This window comes from Gracilinanus agilis, chromosome 3, assembly GCF_016433145.1.
Source record: "Gracilinanus agilis isolate LMUSP501 chromosome 3, AgileGrace, whole genome shotgun sequence".
NCBI classification, from domain to species: domain Eukaryota; kingdom Metazoa; phylum Chordata; class Mammalia; order Didelphimorphia; family Didelphidae; genus Gracilinanus; species Gracilinanus agilis.
The window spans coordinates 357,940,948-357,965,418 of NC_058132.1; positions in this window are offsets into that span (position 1 = coordinate 357,940,948).

Consider the following 24,471-nt stretch of genomic DNA (forward strand, 5'->3'; position numbering starts at 1 on the left):
TATTTGAAAGGGCAATGTTGTCTTTGGTTCCCTTACAGATGATTTCTCAGAGCTTGTATTTTTCCTTCTGGTGTCCTTACATTTTCCCAGACTCACATCTTGTGTTCTATATTACTTAATAATTTTGTTTCCTCAAAGGTATTAATGCTTTTGAAAAACACTTTATTTCTTAGAATAGATATTATATATATAGATAGATAGATAGATACATATATATACATATATATACATATACATACATATATATGTGTATATATATATATATATATATATCAGTCCTGGGTCTGGCTCTCTACCCACTGAGTCACCTAGTTGCCTCAAACTAATGGCTTTTAATGAAGCTTAAACTATTTTCAGTCAAACATTTTTCATGTGTCAAGCAAATTCTTGCTTCAGGTACTGGGAATATAATGACCAAATTGAAAATTAGCCTCTCTGACCTCCAGAAGTTCATATTCTATTTAAAGAGTATACCTTCTCCATATCTAGGTTAAGTGCTTAGGATCCAAAGACAGACAAAAACACTGCCATTGCCCACAATAAGTTCACATTCCAATGAGAGACAATACTCAAATGACTATATACAGATGTCTATCTCTCTGTGGCTCTCTTTTTTTGTGGCTTACTCTGTGTCTTTGTCTTTGGGTCAATTTGGCTGTCTATCTGTCTTCATTTTGAAGAGGAGGAAACTTGAGACTGAAAGAGTTAGTGACTTCTCCAGGTTCATATGCCTCATAAAGATTTGAAACAGTTCATATCTCCCTGACTCCAAGTCTCTAGTGTGGGGACAGAAAGGAAGGGTGGGAAATACCTGGGAATTTTAAAGTAACAAAAAATCAAAGAAATAAGAAGTCAGAGCTTGGAGGAGAGATAAGAGACATGAGAAATGATTGAAATAGGTTTAAATATTGGCTATTTGAACTTTCAAGTCATAATTAATCACATCCCTACCTTGAATTTACATATTCCATGGTTAGGTTGATACTGTGTCTTCCTTAACATGTTATTCACATAAATCCCTAGACCCCACACACTGTTTGGCTAAAATATATTCTCGGCTTTCTGAATTTACATCGTTTCTCTCCCTTGATTTCCTTGCCTATAGGGTAATCAAAATAAAAACACAAACAGAAATATTTTGCTTCTATATTCAGCTCAACTTCTTACTCTTCTCTTTATTAAATCTTGCAACATTTCCTTTTTTATTCAGTAAAATATATGACAATAAAATATAGAAACATTCTAATAATAATGGTCAGGCTGATTGTCAACATGTAGCATTTTAAGATTTGCAGACTGCTTCATATATATTTCAATTAACCCCGCAATAACCCTGTAAAGAGGATGTAATTTATCCCACTTTATAATGGGAAAACTGAGGCTGAAAGTGGTTAAGTGATTTGCTCAGTGTTAAATTGTTAAGAAGTTTTTAAGGCAGAAATTTAATTCAAATTTGCCTGATCCCCAAAGCAATCACTTTATTCAATATACTCACTCGCTGCCCCAAGGAAGCAACATTCCCTTACTATGTTTTTTTTTAATAATAATGATAATAGTAATAGCAATAACCTTTTAAAAATATTTAAACACTTTATCTTCCATCTTAGAATCAACAGTGTGTATTGATTCGAAGGCAGAAAAGTAGCATGAGCTAGGCAATTATGATAAATATTTTGCCTAGAGTCACAAAGCTTTGGAAGTATCTGAGACCTGATCTGAACTCAGTATGTCCTGCTTTGGGGACTGGCTCTTAATCCACTGAAACTCCTTGCTGCCACAATTTTTAATAATGTTATCCAATTGGACCCTCACAACTACTCTGTTAGGTTAGTGACATAATATATTATCTTTGTTTTATACATGAGGAAACTGAGTATGACAGATTGAGTGATTCTCCAAGAGTCACACAGTCAGTGTCTGAGGCAGAATTCAAACTCATGTTTTCCTGACTCCAATTCAAGTTTTCTATCCATTATGCTACTCAGTTACAGTCACTGAAACAACTATTTCAATCTATGTTGAAAGCTTGTTTTTATAATATTTTGATAACTTTTTCAAGATAATTAGTTCCCTTTGTACTTTCTTTTTGTATTGGATTTGATACATATAAAACATTGTTCTGAGGAAGAATCTGTGGGCTTCAACAAGCTTCCAAAGGAATCCATTAAAAATACCTGCTCTAGGGGCAGCTGGGTAGCTCAGTGGATTGAGAGCCAGGCCTAGAGACAAGAGGCTGTAGGTTCAAATCCGACCTCAGACACTTCCCAGCTATGTGACCTTGGGCAAGTCACTTGACCCCCATTGCCCACCCTTACCACTCTTCCACCTTACCACTCTTCCAGCCAATACACAGAACTTAAGGGTTTAAAAAAACATCTGCTCTAGAGAATATTGCATTCAATTACTTTAAGGTGTCACCTATTAGGAATATTGACAAACTAAAACACTAAGAGAGTAACCAGGATGATTATGATTCAGGAAAATATGGGGCAGCTAGATGGTACAATGGATAGAGCACCAGGTCTGGAGTTGGGAAGAACTGGGCTCCAAACTGACCTCAGATACTTCCTAGCTATGGGACTCTGGACAAGTCACTTAACCCCATTTGCCTAAAAAATTAAGAAAACAAGTTACATAAGAAACAATTCAAAGGACAAAGTAGGCAGCCTTTTGAAGGGAGCACTTTTACTATTATCCTAAGTATTCGAGGAGTTTTAGTAGGATACTATTATTCTAAGTGTTCACATCTTTTTCTTCATTGTTGACTTCCTGGAAAGAGTATTTCTCTCTATTAAGTGCATTCCAGTTCTTCTTCACAGGCTCCTTAAGCCCCTACATTTCCTACCATTCTATTGTAATTGCTCTCCGTGAGAATGTTACAGGTGTGTGCTTAGGGAGATGGTGTTTATTGGGTAAAGAACTGAATTAGATGATCAAATAAATACCTGAAATCTCTAGAATTCTAAACCATGGCTTTATGAGTATTTCAGTCTAAATGCTATAGGAGATACTATTGGTGGCATATCTGACATCGACACTCTCTTATTTCAAGTTTAATATTAGAATGAAATGAGTTATTCACAGTTCATTAAAGAGATTTAAACAATATTTATGTTGCCCTTACACAATAAGGATATGTAACAAGGATATAGTGGCCATTACCTTCTTTCATTGTGCCCTTCCCTCCACCCCACCACCACATTATTTCTGTATGGAAACATTTGGTGAGGAGGCTAGCATGTGTTGGAAAAAATAGTGATGTCAAGAAATTAAACTTGTCAGAGGAGCCAGACTGCATGTAGCTGGGACTTCTTTTGTCTTTGGATGACCATGAAACTACCTTAGTTCCAAGAATAGCTGGTTTCCTTTTAAGGAAAGTTAATTCCTGAGAAGAGAAAAAGGGACTGTCGAGCCTCCCATGTGTCAGTAAATATTAATCCTATAAATATTAGTCCTATCACAGATGGTATACCATAATATAAAGAGTCCTAGTTTAACTCCTAAACTGCATTTCCCCCATTACCTGCTGTTTTGTGACATTTCAAACTGGATGTCTCACAGACATCATGAAACAGAACTCATGATCTTTTCCTTGAAATCCTGTCCTCTTCCAAACATCTCTATTTTAGGGAAGGATATTATCATTGCCCCCAGTCTCACAGGTCATTCTCAACTATCTTTAACTCCATTTATAAGTAAATCAAATACCAAGTCATGTGGATTCACCTTCTTCAGTAACTCTCATCCTTCCCCTTCCTTATCTCACATGGTCATCATCTTAATTCAAGCTCCATCTTTCCTTTCTAGGATATGATGGATCTCCATGTATTCATCTTCTTACTTCTCCAAGCCATTCTCCATATACATGTCAAAGTTTAGATTCCAAAAGAGCATGTCTAGTCATGGTTCTCACTTGTTCAACACACTTTAGTTGCTCCCTATTATCACTAGGAGTCTAGTCGTTGGCTCAGTGGATACAGTGCTGACTGGCATCAGGAAAACTCACCTTCAAAACTGACCTCAGATTCTTACTAGCTGTGTGATCCTGATCAAGTCATTTAACTCTGCCTCATATGCTCATCTGTATAACGACCTAGAGAAGGAAATGACAAATCCCTTCAGGATCTTTGCTCATAAAATCCCAAATGGAATCACAAAGTGATAGACATGACTAAAATATAATTGAAAAAAATGTTACATCTAAGACAAAAGGCAAGCTACTCTTTGGGGCAAATAAAAACCTTTTCAACCTGGCTCCATTTTTAGGGTTAGTATATATTATATTTCAAATATTCTCCAGTCCTATGATTCGTATTGTTCCTCACACATGACTTTCCATCTTCCAAACCCATAACTTTTCATCAGCTGTTCCCCAGGTCCATTATGACTACTACTAAATTAATAAATTCAGTATTATTCACTGCTCACTGTGGGTCAATGACATCAGCTTCAAAAATGGATGGCACGTAGTTTTATGCTCAGAACAAGTCTCTTTTCTATGTTCTTTTCTCACAAAGAATTATGATAATAAGGGTATGTACATCCCAATCATAGTACATATGTCATGCACACAAATGCTATAAAACACATAATTTAAGTTTCTATAATTAGTGTTTCATGGGGACTTTAGATCACTGTTCATGAGTACAATACTCAAAAGACAAACTTAGCTATTAACTATGCAACTGAATTGTTGAGGTAATTGAAAGTAATTTTTGTGTGGGTGTGTATTGTGTTCTCCAAAAATACCACTATTGTAATGTTTTAGTGTAAAATTGCAGTTCTGATTTTAAAATCAGAAATGTCACTTTGGTATTCATTACATTATTATAGGACATTCTACATAATGAAAGATGGTAATTCTAACTTTGAATAAACATGACATAGTATATGGAAAACATTTCGTTGTCACAAACACATTAAAATCACATATTTTCTGGTATCCCTAAACCCTCACTTTCCATTAATTAATTTTCATCATTATATTCTCTGTGTGGAAGATGACAAGTTATTTGAAAAACTTCTATTCTACACTTAAAGCCATTCAAAAAGATTTTATATTTCCATAGCCATTGCTAAATTAGCACATCTCTGTCTAAATATTCCCTGTATAAAATTATTCACAGTTTGAAATTTCTAAGGCACCAAATCTTAATTTATGGATTCAATTTTCTTCCTATTCCAAAGTTTATGCATTTCCCATCATTGTAATGTGTGAAATTTTGCAAGTGTCAGCTGACTGAATACTAAAGAGAATTTCAAGACAATTGAATTGGGTGCTGCTGATTAAATGCACTTTAATTTACAGGCATAATCTGATTTGAGTGTTATCCAATTTTAAAAGTCCTTGTTTTAGGAAATCAGAAATTAAAATGCCCAATGGAAGAAAAGTAGATAGGTCAAAACTAGGTTTTCCAACTTAGTCACTTGAGACATTTGTCATCTGTCTTACTATATTATACAAAAAAGGAAATTAGTCTTTCTAATGGTCATTATCTGGCTGTATGATAATATACTATAGCCAGTGGTTATCAATGCATATAGAAATGTCATCAATAAATGAAGAATAATTACCATATTTACAAATTGTATTTCTGGTTAATCTTTTGTTGTCAGGGCTACTGGTTAAAAAAAAAGGTGTTAATGTATGCTATCGCCTCTCAAACCATTGTATTCATTTTCTTCTCCCACTCACAGCTGAACATGTACATTTCTGCTTTATGTACTACTTTTTCATCCACTACCACCATGGCCTTCTTTATTATGTCTATTGTCCTCACCTTTCTGCTGAAATTATACTCTCTATGGTCACTAATAAACTTTTAATTGTCAAATCCAATGCCTTTCAGTCCTCATATTTCTTAATCTTTTTATACTAACTGATGCTATTGACCATACCTATTTTTTGATAATCTCTGCTTGTTACTTTGACTTTTCTCTCCATATTCTCCTTCTACCTGTATGACTACTCCCTCTAAGTTTCTTTAATTGCTTCATCTTCCATGTCCCCTTACCTCCAATGTACCTGTCAGCTAAGATTCTTCTCATGACCCGATTTTCTTATCACATAACCTGAGTTATAAATGCCCAACCTTAGTATTAGCATTTTCAAAGCCTGCTCTCAGCATGGGGACCAGTCACAAACGAAGCTGGTATGATTCAGGAAAATAATAGTAAATTGCTTTAGATTCCATGCTTTAGATCACAGCATTCTGTGCATCGCTATAATTCTGTGTGCCTTACCTTAATAACATTAGCAACAATGCCATAAACCTCCCATCTCATCTTCACCCTATAAAAGGAGGAGGTCCAAGGATGAGATTCTGAAGTAAAAGTCAAAAGTGGTGAACTGCTCTTGTGGAGACATGCATTTTCAGGATTCCTGGACTTTATTATCTGCTCTCTTGTTATAGCCTTAGGACCTCTGAGTTTCTCTATCTGCTCTGCTGTTGGAATCATTCTATGTATATTGTACTTGCAAATTAATTAGAGTGTAAGGTCCTTAAAAGCTTCTCTATACATTTATATCCCTCGTTCTTAACACAGTGCTTGGTCCATAGTAAATACTTTGAAAATGCTTTTTCATTCATTCAGTCATTCATTCACTCACTCATTCATATGCTGGACAAGAGGTCTCGTGTGCCTTCAGAAATATTCATTTAATGCTTTCCCAATTCTAACCAGATCCTTTCTCTGCCACATTTCTGTTCATCCACTCTTTATCCTCAGTAGTGACTGGCATGCCTCCAACAAACATTATCCACAAGCAACCTCAGTATTTTCTACGGCAATTATATAATGCTCACTGTTAACTTCCCACACAAGCCAAAGGGATGGTACCTTTGAATGCCTTTATTCATGATGCCATTTTCATGGTTCCCTTACTTCCACAGATCTATAGTAGCAAATGTTACTGTCTACCCATTCTATGCACCTCTACCTGTCCCTTAACTCATTCTTTGCAATATAGCATTCTATCTTTTATTTCCTATCCCAAAATTCATAATCCTACTAATTTCCACCAAAACAGAGTTCAATAAGAGCTCTCCTCATATCTCAAAGGGAAAATACACTAGTAACAATAAAAGTCACTTTTTGCTTTTGATTTTTTTATTGATTTTTTAGTTTTTATATCACCTTCACTTTCAAATATATCCTTCCACCATCCCTAAGGATATTTTATAACAAAAAAAATATATAGGAAAGGCTGTGGGGAGACAAGCAGCTCAGAAAAACTAAAATATTGATCATATTTGACAGTATAGGCACTGTTTTATACCTCAGACTCCCATCCTTTGCAAAGAAGGGACTCTCCTTCCTTAAGGAAAGGAACATGTGCTGGAAAATTATCTTTTGCTGGACCTCTGTTAAAAAAAAAGACTCTTGGGACTTTTATTCAGTGACTCTTTATCAGAGTAGCATCTTTCTACTACTGCAATTCCTATCAGTAGTCTTTATTTCAAAGAGATAATTAGACATAAGAGTTGTTCCAATCATCCCCTCTGTTTTTCCTGCCTTTTAAAGTTTTTATTTTTGAGGCAGAACTTTAAATGTGAAGACTTTTTTCTCAGTAATTTTTTATGTTATATTTTTGTAATACAAAAAACAAATCAATGAAAATCACAATAGAACAGAAAAAGAGGATTGTACATGAAACTGCAAGTTTCTGTTATAGCTAACAAAATATATGAGAAATCCAATACCTAATTTAATTTTTGGTTCCTTTTGCTTTGTTTTTCCAAGCCTGGGTCTCTGAGTTTTGCCCAGGCTAGAAATGAGGGACTACTCATGTCCAGATCCCACCACTGACCTTCTCTGTTTCTAATTTGAGCTGTCCTGCCCCACCTTGGGCAGTCTGATGGTTCACATCTCCTAGGTGCTCATCATACTGATGCCAACTGGAACACTAAATGGGAGTAACCCCCTGTAGCTCAGAAATACCAAGATCAAGAGATCAATGAGCCTTACACTCCTTAGCAGCAGGGATTAAAGCAATGTAGCCAATATATTCAGCTTAATATAGAACTTTCAGTATGTTTTGTTTGTCTGTTTCCTTCTGACCTGTCCTCTATTCTCTTTTATCCAGCTACTGCTCACTTCATTTTGCATAACTTCATACCAGTCTTCCTATCTTCCTCAGAAATCATCCCTTTCATCATTTCCTATAGATCAAAAATATTTCATTATCTACATATACCATTATTTTCTCAACCATTCACAAATGGTGATCACTCTCTTAGTTTCCAGTTCTACTGTAACAAAAAGTTATTATATACATACATACATATTTTTCCTGTGGATTCTTTTCCTTTTTCATTTATTTCTTAAAGGGTATGGGTCTAGCACAATTTAATGATTTCGAAGGCACCATAACCCAAAATTTCCAAAAATTTCAATTCACAGTTCTATCAATAATATCATTTGGGTGCTCTTTCTCATCATCCCGCCAACATTTAGCATTTGTTTTTTAGTCATCTTTTTCAATTTGAAAGGCATTATATGGTACTAGAATTGTTTAAATTTGTATTTCTCTAATTATGAGTGATTTGAAGAATTTTTTTCATATATTTGGCAATAGCTTGAATTTCTTCACTTGAAAATAGCCTTTTAATATTTTGACATAATCTATTGGGGAATGGTCTTTGTTATTATTTCGAATCAGTTTCATACATACACATACTATATATATTATTGAAACCTTTACCAAGAAAACAAGAATGCTTTCCCAATTAATTGCAGTCTTTCTACTTTTACCAACACTTTAGTTTGTACAAAAACTTTTAAAATTTCATATAATCAAAATGGTTCATCTAATCTTCTTTGATTCTTTCACTTATTTGTTCATGAACTTTTTCCCTATAATTATGAAATTTATTTTCCTCCTGGCTCTTGTAACTCTTTATGATTTGACCTTTTAATCCAAGTTATATACCTATTTGAAGCTTAAGTTGATATGTGATATGAAATGTTGATTTATACCTAATTTCTGTCAGGTTGACGTATTTTTCCAGAAAATTTTGCCTAATAGTGAGTCATAATAGTAAGGAAGAGGAGGCAGCTGGGTGGCTCAGTGGATTGAGAGCCAGGCCTAGAGCTGAGAGGTCCTAGGTTCAAATCTGGCCTCAGATACTTCCCAGCTGTGTGACCCTGGGCAAGTCACTAACTCCCATTGCCCAGCCCTTACCACTCTTCTGCCTTAGAACCATTACACAGTATTGATTCTAAGATAGAAAGTAAGGGTTTAAAAACAGTAAGGAAGAAGAAGGATGGAAGGAAATGAGGGGAAGGGTGAAGCAGAGAGAGAAATATTGAAGGAGAGGAAGAGGGGGTGAAAGAATGAAATTGAAGACGGAGAGGGGAAGAAGGAGGAGGAGCCTTACAGATATCATTATGTCTCTTACTATAAAATAAGGATGTTGGATTAGAGGACCTTTGAATATCCTATGATCTTCAACTAAACTTTACTTTAGAACCTCCCAGTCAACATATCCAAAATTGAAGTCATCATTTTCTGCCCAAAATTTGCCTACCATGCCGGCCTCCTAATTTCTAATGATAATTTCATCATCCTCAGGAACTTAGGCTAGAAACTTTTAGGTTTCCCCTAACTGTTCCATCCAGTTATTTACCTCACCATCACTCTCAATAATCACAGCAATAAAAAATAAGCAGAATTTACAAAGCTCCTTAAGGTTTGTATATGTTTAATGTATATGTTATATGTTATCTCACTTGATCCTCCCAATAATTTTGCAAGGAAGGTGATATTATTATTTCCATTTTATAGATAAGAAAAATGAATCGGGGAGAGGTTAAGTGATTTGCATGGGAGCATAGAACACTTAGTAAACCATTTGAAGAAGAATTCTAACTCAGCACTTACAAATCCAGTCCAGAACACTGTGACACCTAACTGCCTAGAATCTTCCTTTCCAATCATGTGTTTAGGCCTTCATCAGTTTTTGCCTGGAATATTTTAATACCCACCTGGCTTGTTTTGCTCTCTAGTCCTGCTTTCAAATAACTGCAAAAATAATCTTCTTAACTCATAGGTCTAGTGTCACTCCATTGCTTTAAAACAATACCACCAATAACAATAATAACAGCAAAACCTCCTTTTGCTTAAAGCATGAAATGCAATTTGCTGCTATTCTCTAATTTTCTACTTCTAATCTGTGGTTTTAGAATCATGGAATCAAGCTCTTTAAAACAATGTATAAAGTAAGTGTAATTAAGCTCTGCATTAGAGTCTGAAGGATCCTCTTATGTTCTATTTGTAATGTATACTTTTGTGAAAGTTATTGTGGCTGTTTGAAAACAATTCCCTTTCCTCCTAGATTCTTCAATTTGTCAATCAATCAAAAAGTATTCCCAGGATATTATATGCTAGGCAATCTACTGAGCCACTGGCATAAAGTAAAATGGATTTTCTATCTAAAAAACAATACCAAGCAAATTAAGAAGAAAGCTCCTAGATCTGATGTTAAAGAGGTAAAGAATTGCTAGCATAATTTATTACACCCTCCTTTGTCATTTTGTAGATAGGTAAATGGTTCATTCAAAGTCACACAGTGAATTGGGGGCACAGAATGGGCTACTATTTAGATAGCAAGATTACTAATCCAGTGAATTTTCCATATAATGTTTTGCAAAATATTTTGCTAATTCATAGGATCCTAGATTTTGTCAGCCAGTCAATGATTAAGCATTTTTAAATGTCTTGTGTGTATTAGGACTGTGCTTAGCACTGGTAGAGAAATGAGAAAGGAATGGGAGGAAAGGAAGTAGAATTATTACTTACATTTGGAATTCTCAAGAAGTTTAGTGGTTAAAGAGAATTCCCAAGATGTGTGAGAAGATAGCCGAGTAGGGCATCAGACTGCCATGCCCTCCAAAATTCCCTACAAACAAAAATAAATAATTCCACAAAATCAGTGCTAAAGATGTCAAAAATGAAAGAATTGAGAGTGAAGCAGAACAACTGGGGATAACTTGGAGGAGGGGTCTCTGACATTTCTGACCTTGGAATTGCCTGGTGGTATAGGCACCTAGGAATTAACAACAAAGAATTAGCAGGTTGAAGGCCCTGGGGGCAAGACTTACAGACTTACTTTGCTTGATTTGGGAGTCTATATCTCAGTGGCAGATTCCAGTGTAGTCCCCAGGCCACAAGCCCTTTGAGAACTTGTGTGGATTGTAGCATTGGCTCCAACAGTCCCCACTCACCCACTGATGAGAGCTGACCATAAAATAGGGAAGGATTTCATTTGCCTAGGTTCACTGACCAGATACAAGCTATGTCTCATTCTGCAACTTTGGTGGAGGACTAAAGAGGGAGCACATATTGGTAAATGAAGTTGCTAAGGGCCTGAAACTCTGCTGACTGTGGTCACCCAGAGAAGAGTGGAAACATCCACTGCCATTTCAGGGAGGAGGTGAAGTGTATGCTTGCAGTGGCAGAACAACTGGGGCCTCTAATTGGAGCATCTAATGTCAATTACAGACTGGGGTTGGAGCAAGTAGAGCAGGAACTATATCTGACCTTGGATTATAGAAATCAGAAGAATTAAGTAAAGGAAATAATAAACAAAAGAATCCTGAAACCTAATGTATCACTCCCCAAACCTTGGGAACAGAAATCTACTCAGAAATAAAACTAATAGTTTAGCTTACTGATTTCACCACTAAAATTTGAAGAAAAAAATGAGTAAGTCAAAGAGGAAGAACTCATTTAAATACCTATCATGGGGACAGAGAAGACCCAACTTCAAATTCAGAGTACAGAAAAGTTTAAAATCCTACTTCTAAAATAGATAAGAAAATTACTAAATGTTCACAAGCCAAGAAAGAGTTTTTGGAAGAGTTTAAAAAAGATTTCCAAAACCAAATAATAAAAGATAAAGAACTAGAAAAAAATGAGAGCAATACAAGAAAATCAAGAAAGTTGAAAAAGGAATATCAACCAATTGACAAAAGAAATCCAAAACCTCACCAAAGAAAATAATTAATTAAGAATTGGAATTAGACAAGGGGAAGCTAATCACTTCCTAAGGCAACAGATAGGCAAGAGATAACAAGCTAAAATCAAAAGAATGAACTAATAAAAGAGAATATGAAACAAGTTATTACAAAACAACAGACCTGGAATATAGGTTGAGTAGAGAAAATATAAGATTTGTCTGAATTCCAAAAAGTTATAACTAAAAAAAAACTTAAAGAATACTAGAATTAGAGGGTTAAATAGGAATTGAAAGAATCCATTGATCATCACCTCAAAGAGACCACAAGATGAAAATTCATAGGGACATCATTCCTAAGTTCCATAACTTCTACATTAAGGAAAAAATGCAGCAAGTAACAAAAAAAAAACAAATTTAAAAACTGAAGCTACAGTCAGAATAACACAGGATTAGGCAGATGTAAAAGAACAAAGGGCATGGAACACAATATGTCAAAGAGCAAAGGAGCAGGAGTTATAGCCATGAATGCAAAGCTGAGCATAATTACACAAGGGAGAAAAACTGATGTTTAATAAACTAAAGGAGTTTCAACTATTCTTTTTTTTGTAGGCAGTGGGGGGTCAAGTGACCTGCCCAGGGTCACACAGCTGGGAACTGTCTGAGGCCAGATTTGAACCTAGGACCTCCTATCTCTAGGCCTGGCTCTCAATCCACTGAGCTACCCAGCTGCCCCTATTCTTGAAGAAAAGACAAGAACTCAGTAGAAAATTTTAACTATAAGAATCATAAGAAAACAAACAGGAAAGGAAAATTGTAAGGGTCCTGACAAATAAAACAATTTAATTATTATATGGGAGAAGATTATCTTTAACCCTTAAGAAAGATATAATTACCTGGGTAGTTTGAAAGAGAATATGTAGATAGAAGACCTGAGGTCAAGTGGAACACAATAGAATGAGAAAAAAATTACAGTGAAATAGGGTAATGTGTGGAGTGGAATTTTGAGGGAGATAGCACCCTCAGAAATTACTTTAATGAGCAGATGGGAGACTGGATGAGATACATGAAGATAAAATGTAGTTTTATTTGTAGGAAACAGTGGACAGCAGGGAAGTGGGGTGGAGGGGCAGGGAAGGAAAAGGGATTCTGCCCTTACAAGCTGCTTGTTCAGGGCAAAAATGTCATCTCTCTTTCTACATACAATCACAGACTTTTATAATAATACTGAGCCAAAATACTCTTCCTCCTCTCTGTCCAATCCCATGGGGTGGGTGGGGGATGTGACATTTCAAATCTTGAGCACATTGTTTTCTATATTATGTACTCTTAAAGATTCCCATGATCAAAACCCTATGGTTACCATCCAATTTTCAGCCTGAGACAATAAAGATACATTTGAAACTCCCTGTTTCTTCTTATCTTGCTCTTCTTCCTAGAGCTGGCCTACTTCCCAGGTGACAGATGAATTCTTCTCAAAGTTCTTGAAAATAGGTAAGAAAAGATAAAAGTTTTATGGGGGGGAGTTTAAGTCCAAGGAATAGTAATATTCATGGGTCTTGAAAATTGAGGCTATATGTTAAATACTGCTCTGAGAATTAAATACTGAATCTCATTCCATACAGTAGAAAGAGGTAAAGGGGAACAATTTATGTCATATAAAAGAGACATGGGTGGAAGAATTGTCACACAGAAGGTTAGGAAGGGGTTAAAGTTTGGTAGTACTAGAACCCTATCTTCATCATACCTGGATTAAAGGGGGAATAATATATACTGTTGGGAGGGTCAAAGTTTTTTTAACACAGAAAGGAATAGGTGGCCGAGGGGATAGGATAAGGGAAAGACTGAGAAATTAAGATAAGGGGGTGTGGATTAAGAGAAAAGAGGGAAAGAAGTGGAGAATTCATAAATAGGGTATTTATCATGAAACAGAAGAGTAAGGTGAAGGGATAAGAAAAGGTCTCTTAGGACAGGATGAGGAAAGGATTTTTAGGGGAGAATTTATATCAAGAAAAAAAGGGAAAGGTGGAAGATAAAGAAGGGACTTTTGGAAGAGGGTAGAATAAGTAATAAAAAGTAAGAGGGAAGGGACAAGGGAAGGACCCTAAGAAGAGTGGGTTGATTTATAACCAGGTCAATGGAAGAAGATAAGGGAGGGTTTGTAAGAAGAGGCACAGATTGAAGAGTAGTGGACTGACGGAATTGCACGTCTGAGGAAGGATATAGCAAAAGGAGAGGAAGCAAAGGACAAATTGTGAGGAAAAATTGAATGGAAGGAAATATACAACTTGTAATTAAAACTTTGAATGGGATTGGGATGAAATAACCCATAAAACAGAAATGGACAGCAGAATGGATCAAAAACCAAAAGCCAATAATATACTATTTACAAGAAATACACTGAAGAGCAAAAGATACACAGAAGAATATGCTGTTTCATATCTGATCCAAAAAAGAAAAGGTAACAATTATGATTTTTGAAAAAGTTAATGCTAAAGAGATAAACAGGAAAATTATATTATGTTTACAAAGTACCTTAGATAATGAAGTATTATCAATATTAAACCTTTATATGAAAATGTTATAGCATTCATATTTTTAAAGGAAAAGCTAAATGAATTACAGATAGAAATAGATGACAAAACAATAATAGTGGGGCACTTCAATTTTCCCCTCTCAGAACTAGATAAACCTAAGCAAAAATAATTTAAAATGATAAGTTAAATGTGATCAAGATCTAGAGAGAATTGAATGAGAATAGAAAGGTGTATACCTTCCTCTCAGTGCTAAATGGTACCTTTACAAAAATTAACTGCTTATTAGGATACAAAACCATTGTAAAAAGTAAAATTTAAGAAAGCAGAAAATAAAATGTATCCTTATGAAACCATAATGCAATAAAAATTGCATATAATAAGAGATCATGGAAACACAAACTAAAAATTAATTGGAGACCAAATAATTTCATCTTAAAGAATAATTGGAATAAGAACAAGTCATAGACACAATGCATAATTTCATTAAAGAGAATAATGAGACAACAAAACTTGTGGGATACAAGTAAAGTAGTAATTAAAGGATAATTTATTTCTCTAAATGGATATATAAATAAAATAATGGAAAAAGGATCAATATATTGGAAATGCAACTAAAATTTTAAAAAAGAACAAATTAAAGGTAAGATCAATAAACTGAATGTAAGAAAACCATTGAATTAGCAAATACATCCAGGAGTTAGTTCTATGAAAAAATTTAATGTGATTTTTAAAAAGAAAGAAACATTAAAGATGAAAATGGTGAATATACTGCCAATGAAGATGAAACTAAAGCAATTATTAGAAACCATTTTTCTCATTTATATGCCAACAAATTAAAAGTGTAAGTTAAATGGAAGAATATTTACAAAAATATAAACTGCCTAAACCAGTGATGGGCAAACTATGGCCAGATTGGGAAGGAGGGGGCTGAAATGTTCTATGGGGTGTGATATTATTCCTAATCTGACGAATACAATGAGTAGGATACAATACAATGAAGCTTCAAAAGAGTTGCCTTAGAAACAGGCTGACACATGAGCATTTCCTTTCCTTTGGCTCCCTCTTTAAAAAGTTTGCCCATCAGTGGCCTAAACTATCAGAAGAGGAAAATTAATAATTAAATAAATATTTTAGACAAGCAAATTGAATAGGCCACAAATGAATTTCCTTAAAAAAAATCAAAGGGGTAGCTTGTTAGTTCAGTAGGTTGGGAGACAGGCCCATGAATGGGAGGTCCTGGCTTCAAATTTGGCCTTAGACATTTCTTTGCTGTGTAACCCTGGACAAGTCTTTTAACTCCCATTGCCTAGCCCTTATTTCTCTTCTGCTTTGGAACTAATACACAGTATTGACTCTAAAATAGAAGGTAAGAGTTCAAAAGAAAAAAAAAAGATCAGGAAAAGAAGGATTCACAAGTAAATTTTACCAATTTTTTAAAGATTACCTGATTCTAATATTAAATAAAATATTTTAAATAATAGATAAAAAGGAGTTTTACCAAATTGAAACAAATATGGAAATGCTACCTAAATCAGGAAGAGCAAAAACAGAGGAATAAAATTATAGACCAATTGTACAAATGAATGTTTCAGCAAAAATTCTAATAAAATGCTAACTAGGAGACTACAATAATGCATCACAAAGATTATATATTGAGACCAAACAGAATTTTACCTAGAATGCAGAGGTAGTTTAATATAAGAAAAACTATCAACATAATTGATCTTATTAATAACAAAGTAATAAAAATAATATGATTATAACACTGGGTACAGAAAAAGCCTTTGATAAAATATATCATTTCTATTTAAAAGTACTAAAAACTATAAGTATAAATACAATTTTCAGAAAATGATATGCAGCATCTTCCTAAAACTATCAGTAAGTATTATTTATAATGCATATAAACAAGGAGCCTTTCCAATTAAGTTGAGTGAAACAAGTATGCCCATGATCAAAATATTATTTTTTTTACAAATACAAATACAAAATATTATTTTTATTTACAACAGAGTTGTAAATGCCAGCAATTACAACAAGAGAAGAAAAATAAATTGGAGGAATCAGAATGAGCCAAGAAGTAATAAAACAATCTCTTTTGCAGATGATATGATAGTATAAATGGAAAATCCTAGAGTTATGACTATTAGTTGAAACTATCGATAATTTAGTAAAGTAGCAAGATACAAAAAAGCCCTCAAAAATCATCAGCATTTTTATATATTACTAAAAATGTCCTACAAGAAGAGATAAAAGAAATATTCCATTTAAAATAACCAGAGATTGAAAAAAATATTTGGGAATATAGGTGTCAAAACAAAGCTAGGAAAAACATGAACACATTATAAAACACTTTTTACATGAAAAAGTCAGATCTAAATAATTTAGAAAATAGTAATTGTTCATTCATGGGCAGAGCCAATATAATTAAAATGAAAATTCTACCTAATATAACCTACTTATTCAATGTCATCCTAATCAAATTACCAAAAATTATCTTACTGAGCTATAAAAATATTAGCAAGATTCATTTAGAAGGACAAAAGATCAATAATGGCAAAATAATTAATGAAAATAATGTAAAATGTAGATCCAAGCAACTGGGATAAGAAATCACTCTTTGGTAAAAATTGTTGAGACAACTGGAAGTTAGTTTGGCAGAAACTAGGCATAGACCTATATCTTAAATTGTTAACTAAAATAAAATCAAAATGGATACATAATCTAGCCACAAAAAGACATAAATAAATTAGAACAGGGAATATATTACTTTCCATATTTATGGATAGGAGTGGAATTTATCAGTAACAAGACAGAGAGAGTACTGTGAGATGTTAAATATATACTTTTAAGAACATTAAATTGAAGAGTATACAAATATTAAATGATGTCAAGATTAGAAGGAAAGCTGAAAATTAGAAAAACATTTTCATAGACACTCTCTAAAATCTAAAATATATAAAGAACTTTGTAAATTTTATGGAAATAAGTACCACCCTCCAATGATACATGGCTAAGAGATATGAACAGACAGTTTTGGGATGAAAAATCAAAACCATATACAAGTATATGAAAAAATGCTCTGAATCCATGGTGGTGAACTCATGTTATTCATGGCATGCAGAGCCCTCTCTGGACAAATGTGCCATCACCCACCAAAGTCTGTTAATAGAAATCCAGAGGGACTTGGGCCAAGCCACTCCCTTCTCCCTCTCCATCATGCCTGAGGACATTCCTTGCTTCACCTGTAGTCCAGCAGCCCAATGGGAGTACTTCCTCCTTTACTTCCTCCCCTGTCTGTGCTAAGGCACTGAGGTGAAGAGGGTAGCACTTGGTCTCGGAGGGGTGCATGGCACTCAGTCTCTAAAAAGTTAACCATCACTGCTCTAAATCATTACTGATTAGGGAAATGCAAAACTAAACAGTTCGGAGTTATCATCTCATACCCATTAGATTAGCTGAAAAGACTAAAGGACAAAATGACAAATTTTGGAGGGAACATGGAAAAGTGGGAAGACTAATAGCTTAACTGGTGGAACTGTGAATGCATCCAGCCATTTTGGAGAGCTATTTGGAATTTCACTCAGAGAGCTATCAAATTATAGATTCTTTGGCTCAGTGATATGTCTATTTTCTGGGGAGATAAAGGAAAAAAGAAAAGAACTTATAACTTACAAAATATTTATAGCAGCTTTCTTTGTGATGGCAAAGAACTGGAAATCAGGGGGAATGCCCATAAATTGAGGAATGGCTAAAAAAGTGTGATATATGTTTGTGTTGGAATATTGCTGAGTCATGAGAAATGATGAGCACATTAATGTTTTTAAACTTGGAAAAATTGTATGAGATAACGAAGAGTGAAACAAGTAGAAGATAACAATATATACAGTTACAGATTTCATATTTGGAGAATAACATGTGAATGTTTACCTCTAGAGAATGGATTGAAAAGTGGAAATATGAAAGACATAATTGATATATTTTTTCAGATGATTCCTTCTATGGTCTGGGGAGGGGATAGACTCGGAAGGGGATCAATAACAATTAATATTTTTTTCATAAAGAAGTTTAGTGACTAAAGGGAAAAGAGATATAGAACAAAAAGTAATAAAAAAGAGTGCCAAATGAGCAATTTGGGGACATAGAAGAGATTTAGGAATGTTTGTGGATAGTAGAGAAGCAGCTAGTAGACAAGGAGAGATAAAAGTTAAGTAAAAGAAAGGGAATAATAGAACAATCTGCTAAAGAAAATAAGGTGAAATGGGATGACTTATTCTTCTCAGCTTGATAAAGAAAAGGATCATATCTTCATGTGAGAGATAAAGATCACTATTGAAAATATGAATAATATAGAAATAGGTTTTGAACAATGAAACATGTATAACCCAGTGGAATTGCTTGTCAGCTCCAGGAGCAGGAAGAGAAATGGGGAAGAAAAGAACATGAATCATGTAACCATGGAAAAATGTTCTAAATAAATAAATATTTTAACTAAATAAAATAAAGTGTATGGTAACTGGGAGAAAAAAGCATAGCTCTGTCAGCCTGTCATTTGGCCATTGACTCCCTATCTAAAGAGTTTCCCTATCACTTTACACCATGGTTTTAGTAGCTTACAGAGCTACTCATGCTCATAACATTCTTTTTCTTTAAATAGGTAAAATTACAAGACAGTAACAGGCTTTCTGTTACATCTAGCATCAAGATCAAAATAAGCTATAGTCTATCTGATATCAATGTTATTTTTCTCATAGATCCCATCCGAATTGCCCTTTTCTTCTGTGGTCCCAATCACTCCAACTGAGACCAAAAAAGCAAGAGCAGTGAAATGATATCAGACAAAGCTAAAGCAAAAATAGATTTGATTAAATGATATATGGAAAATAATTACATCTGAATAAAAGGCAGTATAGCCAATAAATAAATATCAGTACTTACCATATATGTACCAAATGTTGTAGCATCCAGATGGGACCTCAAACTTCCCCTATTAGAACTACATAAATGTAACCAAAAAATAAGGAGTAAGGAAAGTGAATGTCATTAACTCTAACTTTTCTACAATTTCATTCACTATATCTCTTTTCCCTTTAGTCACTAAACTTCTTTATGAAAAAAATAGTGCGTCAAAGAAAAAATCATAAAAACCATCACTGATTTCATTGAAGAGAATGACAATGAGGAGACAATCAAAATCTATGAGATATACCCAAAGCATTACTCAGGAGAAAATTTATATCCCTGAGTGCTTATATTAAATGCTTCTTAAATCTCTGCAATCTGGTTTGTATTTATCACTCAATCCGACCCCTCTCTCCAAAGACACCAAAAAAACTCCTAATGAACAAATGTATTTATTTCTTTTCAATTCTCTTCTTACTTCACTATTCTAAAAATCACTGTCAAACACCCTCCATTCCTGAATACTTCCTCCTGATTGTTTCATGTTGTCTCTCTTTTCTTTTACTCTTTTTGCAAGTCTGACCACTTCTTAATCTCTTTCAATCATCTTCCTTGTTATGTCCAGTAAATCTGAGTGCAAGCCTAGGGTGCACTGCCCTGGGCTCTGATCTCTTTTCTCTCTATTCTTTCTCTCATTGATCTTATAAAATATATAGCCTGTCCTAGTCTTTCTTCTGAAATATAGTCCCACATCTTTAACTACCTATTCTACATTTGAAAATTGACATTATGACAGTATCTCAAACTCAAAATGTCCAAAAGAAAGAAATCTTTATCTTTTTCTTCAAACTTCCTGTTCCAAACTTCTCTGTTAATTTCAAAGGAATTACCAAATCTCTATTCCCCTAGGTTTCCAACACATCACAAGTGTTATGTCATTCTTACTCTTTACTTCTACCCCACATTTAAATCCCCACAAAATCTCTCAAGGTGCTTTCTTCTCTCTACTCACAGGGGCATTACCATAGACAAGGTCCTCATTACTTCTTTCAAATATGTTAATTGAAGCCTTTTGAAACTCCTTTCCCCAATCTTATCACTGCCCAAATCATCATCCAACAGCTTGTCAAAATGATTTTCGAAAAGGACAGGTCTGTATTCACATCCACTTAACCAATTTTAGTGGTCCTCAAATCTGATCCAAGAGTAATATATGAACTCCTCTGCTATTCATTTTAATGCCTTCATAATGTAGTCCCTTCCTACATTTCTAGTCTTCTTATATTTATATTTCCTTCCCTCCTCCTAGTTTGCATTCGCCCTGCACTGGCCTATTAGCTACTCCATATTCAGGAAGCTCCATTTTCTGTCTTCATGAATGATTCTTCTCTATGCCTGGAATATGTTTTATATAAAATAGAAATTTAGGTTTTCCTAAGATATGTCTAACAACAAAATTTATGCAAAATTGGAATTTAAAAATATTTTAGTCTAATTGGCTTACTAAATGGATTTATTGCTGAAGACTGCATTTGATATTTATCAGTCCTTCTCTGGATATCACTAGATGTCTATTCCACTTTGTGCTATTTATTATTTATTATTTTTAAATGTCATTCAATATCTTATCATTTTTATTTCTAAATGATAAGATATTGAATACCATTTAAAATGATTATTTTAATGAATTCCAAAGTTCAGTTTTTAAAATAATGGAATTACTTTAAATATGATATACCATAATACATACTGGCTATATGGAGGATGGGGGAGGGGGGACTTTGATAATCACTTCTTCTCTCTTATTTCCCTTTTTACTATGTTTTTAGTGCTATGTAAAAAACTTAGTTTCTATAGGATATCCCAAAGAAGCAGCCAATGTGATGATCCCTCTACTGCTGAATATAATAATGATAATAATCATGTCAAATAATGTGTAAATTTAGAGTCTTATCTTAATAATGTTTACAAGGTTTTTTTCCCTTTAAAATTTAAGAAATAAGACTCTTTCCAGATAGTTGAAAAGTTAAGTAGTAAAGTGGTATGACTGAGTTAGGAATACCTTTGTTCAAATCTGCCCTTAAACATTAGTTATGTCATTTGCTATGCAAATGTTAACTCATTACTGCTCTTGAGAAGTTTTTCCAATTAATATTTAGTAAAATTATTATTTATCCTTAAAATATATAATTTTAATTTGTTTTCATTGCTAATATATTTACTGCTAAATTTGTGTGATATAAATCAAATGATATCTGATGTTCAGGTACTTTGCTTAGATTAATTTATTAGATTTACTTAGATTGATTTATAAAATTAGGAGATGTCACTTGCTAAGCATGTTTACTATTTTCATGTAGGTCATATTGAATTGTGTACCAATGGAAGACTAAATCCCTATAGATGATGAAGTTATCCAACTACTCCTGTTTATGAAGTATAATACTAATTACATCAAGTCCCAGATCATTATAAGATCTCTTCAGTGAGACCCATGATTACTAAAAATAAATCAGATTTACAATATGCACTCAGAAAAAAAAACTAAATTAGGTGGAAAATTGATAATTTCCAGATTATGGCATGCACTTACTTGGACAATCCATTGGGTTATCTATCAATTCATACACACACATATATATATATATACATGTATATATATATATATCCCATGACACACATATATGTATGCATGCATATGATATATACATATAAACCAGATGTTCTCTTAGGGATATTTTCTGTTTAAAAGTCATACATCAACACATTTCTTAGAATCGATTGTACATGTAAATCAAAGGATAATGAGATAAAGAGGAAAAATGTAGACTAACACATTTTTCCTCATGATAACCTTACATGAAAGAAGAAGAGTAAGGGATATCACTGAAGAAATGAAAATGGACTAGTAATAGGAAAAAATCAAGGAATCATAATAATAATAGCATAGTGCTTTTAAGATTTGCAGAGCTCTCTGTTATATTAACTCATTTGAACTTTACAATAACTTTATGATGCAGGAAAGGTGATGTTATTTTCCCCAGTTTACAGGTGAAGGAAATGAGGAAGACAAGGTTAGATATCTTGCCTGGGGTCACATAGGTAGGAAGTGTATGAGGCCAAATTTGAACTCAGGCTTCTTGATGCTATATACAATACTCCTATAGTATACTATTTACTACCTTACAGATATCTTGAATAAACCCTTTAGATCTATAAAATGCAAAAAGTTCCAAAAAATAACTTCAGGCATGTTGAATGTATCCTTTATGTAGTCAATATTCAATTAAAACTTATTGAGGGTCTATTATATTTAAGGAAATACAAATAAGAGAAAAACAGTTCTTCCCCTTAAGGCTTACAATCTAAGAGAAGATAATACACAAAAGGAAGTTGAAATGGAAGGGAGAGGAGGAGGGGCTTATAGAGGGTACCTAGCATGAAGCCATATGTAGTTCAAACAAAACGGAAAACAAAAGATGAAAAATTAAGGCAGCTGGAAAGTTCTGAGCCATCTTTAAAAGGAGACTTTGGGAGCAGTTTATGTCTCTCTCCTTCAGCCCTCCAAATAGTGAACAGAGGTAACTGGGGGTACTGAGGAAGTGGTGTTTTAAAACTAAATTAATCTCCATTCTAATGAGATTTCAAGTGATGAACTTATCCTGGAGAATCTATGATATTCCTGGGGTTGAAACAAAGCTGAGCAGCTAATGGAAAAATGAATAGAAACTATATAGGTTCTGTGTGAGAAAAATAGAGAGTAATCATATCAAATGAGTGGACATGAATGGGTTGCAATGTTCACTGATGATAGTAAAGTCCACCTACGATTAAGTAGGTGCTTGATAAATGCTTGTTGACTTTCATTATCTGACATCAGTGGGATTACAGAACCTCTGAAATATTAAAATCTGGTTTGATATTAAGTAATGCACTTAAATGACTATTTTTGTAGGAATGCCATCAAGGTCATACCTGTCTTATGTAACATATCTTGTTTATATGAGATATGACTGTAAAACAATAGCACTGATTTTCTTTCCTGCTTTGTGGAGACAAAGGAGTCACGATTCTAGTAAGAACATATTGTAACATATTTTAACTTATAGAACTTATGTTTTTTTTAATATTGACAACTCACCCCAACTAGGAGCTGTGGTAACAAATGTGTTACTTATTTTGCGCTATAATAAAAAGGAATGACTTAGCCAAAGTGAATAAATAGCCTGCTTTAGGATCCAGAAGACCTAGGATCAAATTGTTCTTCCTCCCCCTCCCTCTAACATTTATACACACAGGTATGCACAAACACACATAGCTGTCTCCCATGGGCAAATCATTTAATTTTGCAGTGCTCCAAGAAACTTATTAAGAAATCAGCTTACAGATGAGTGACATATCTGTGTTGTTGAAGGGAGTTTCCAGCCTGTTCCTACAAATAAATAAAATTAAATAAACAAACAAACAAACAAATAAATAAATGAAGGACCATTTTTAAAGTAAAAAATTAATAGCAATTTTAGAATGAAGCCTGAACAAATTTGAAAGTGAGACAAGTTAATTTAATGAATAGAACAAAATAATAACAAAGAAAATCTTTGGCAGGCAGAAGGAAGTTTGAAGTAAGGATAATAAATTCAGAGCTTGAAGGGATATTAAAGATCATCTAATTCAACTTTCTCATTTCTCACTTTATTGCTGATATCATGGATATCATGATAAACCTGGAAAAGACTACAGAAAAGATAAAGAAATTTACATTTGGTGATACTGAGTCCCAGAAAAGATGACTTCTTGTGCATGGCCAAACAAATATTACATATCAAAACATATTTTGAGGAACAATATCCTGAAAATTCAGTGTTCCTATCCTTTCTACTGCACATGCCACCACTGAGCCTAAAAAGATTAAATGATTCATCTAGATCACACAGGTTAAGTGGCAACACTAAGATTTGAATGCAGAAATCAACACTCCACATCAATCTGCTTGTTCACCAGAAAGGGGTGAAACCTATAAGAATACATGAAGTGCTTTCAAATCACTCAAAATACTGAAGAAAAATTTGCCAATA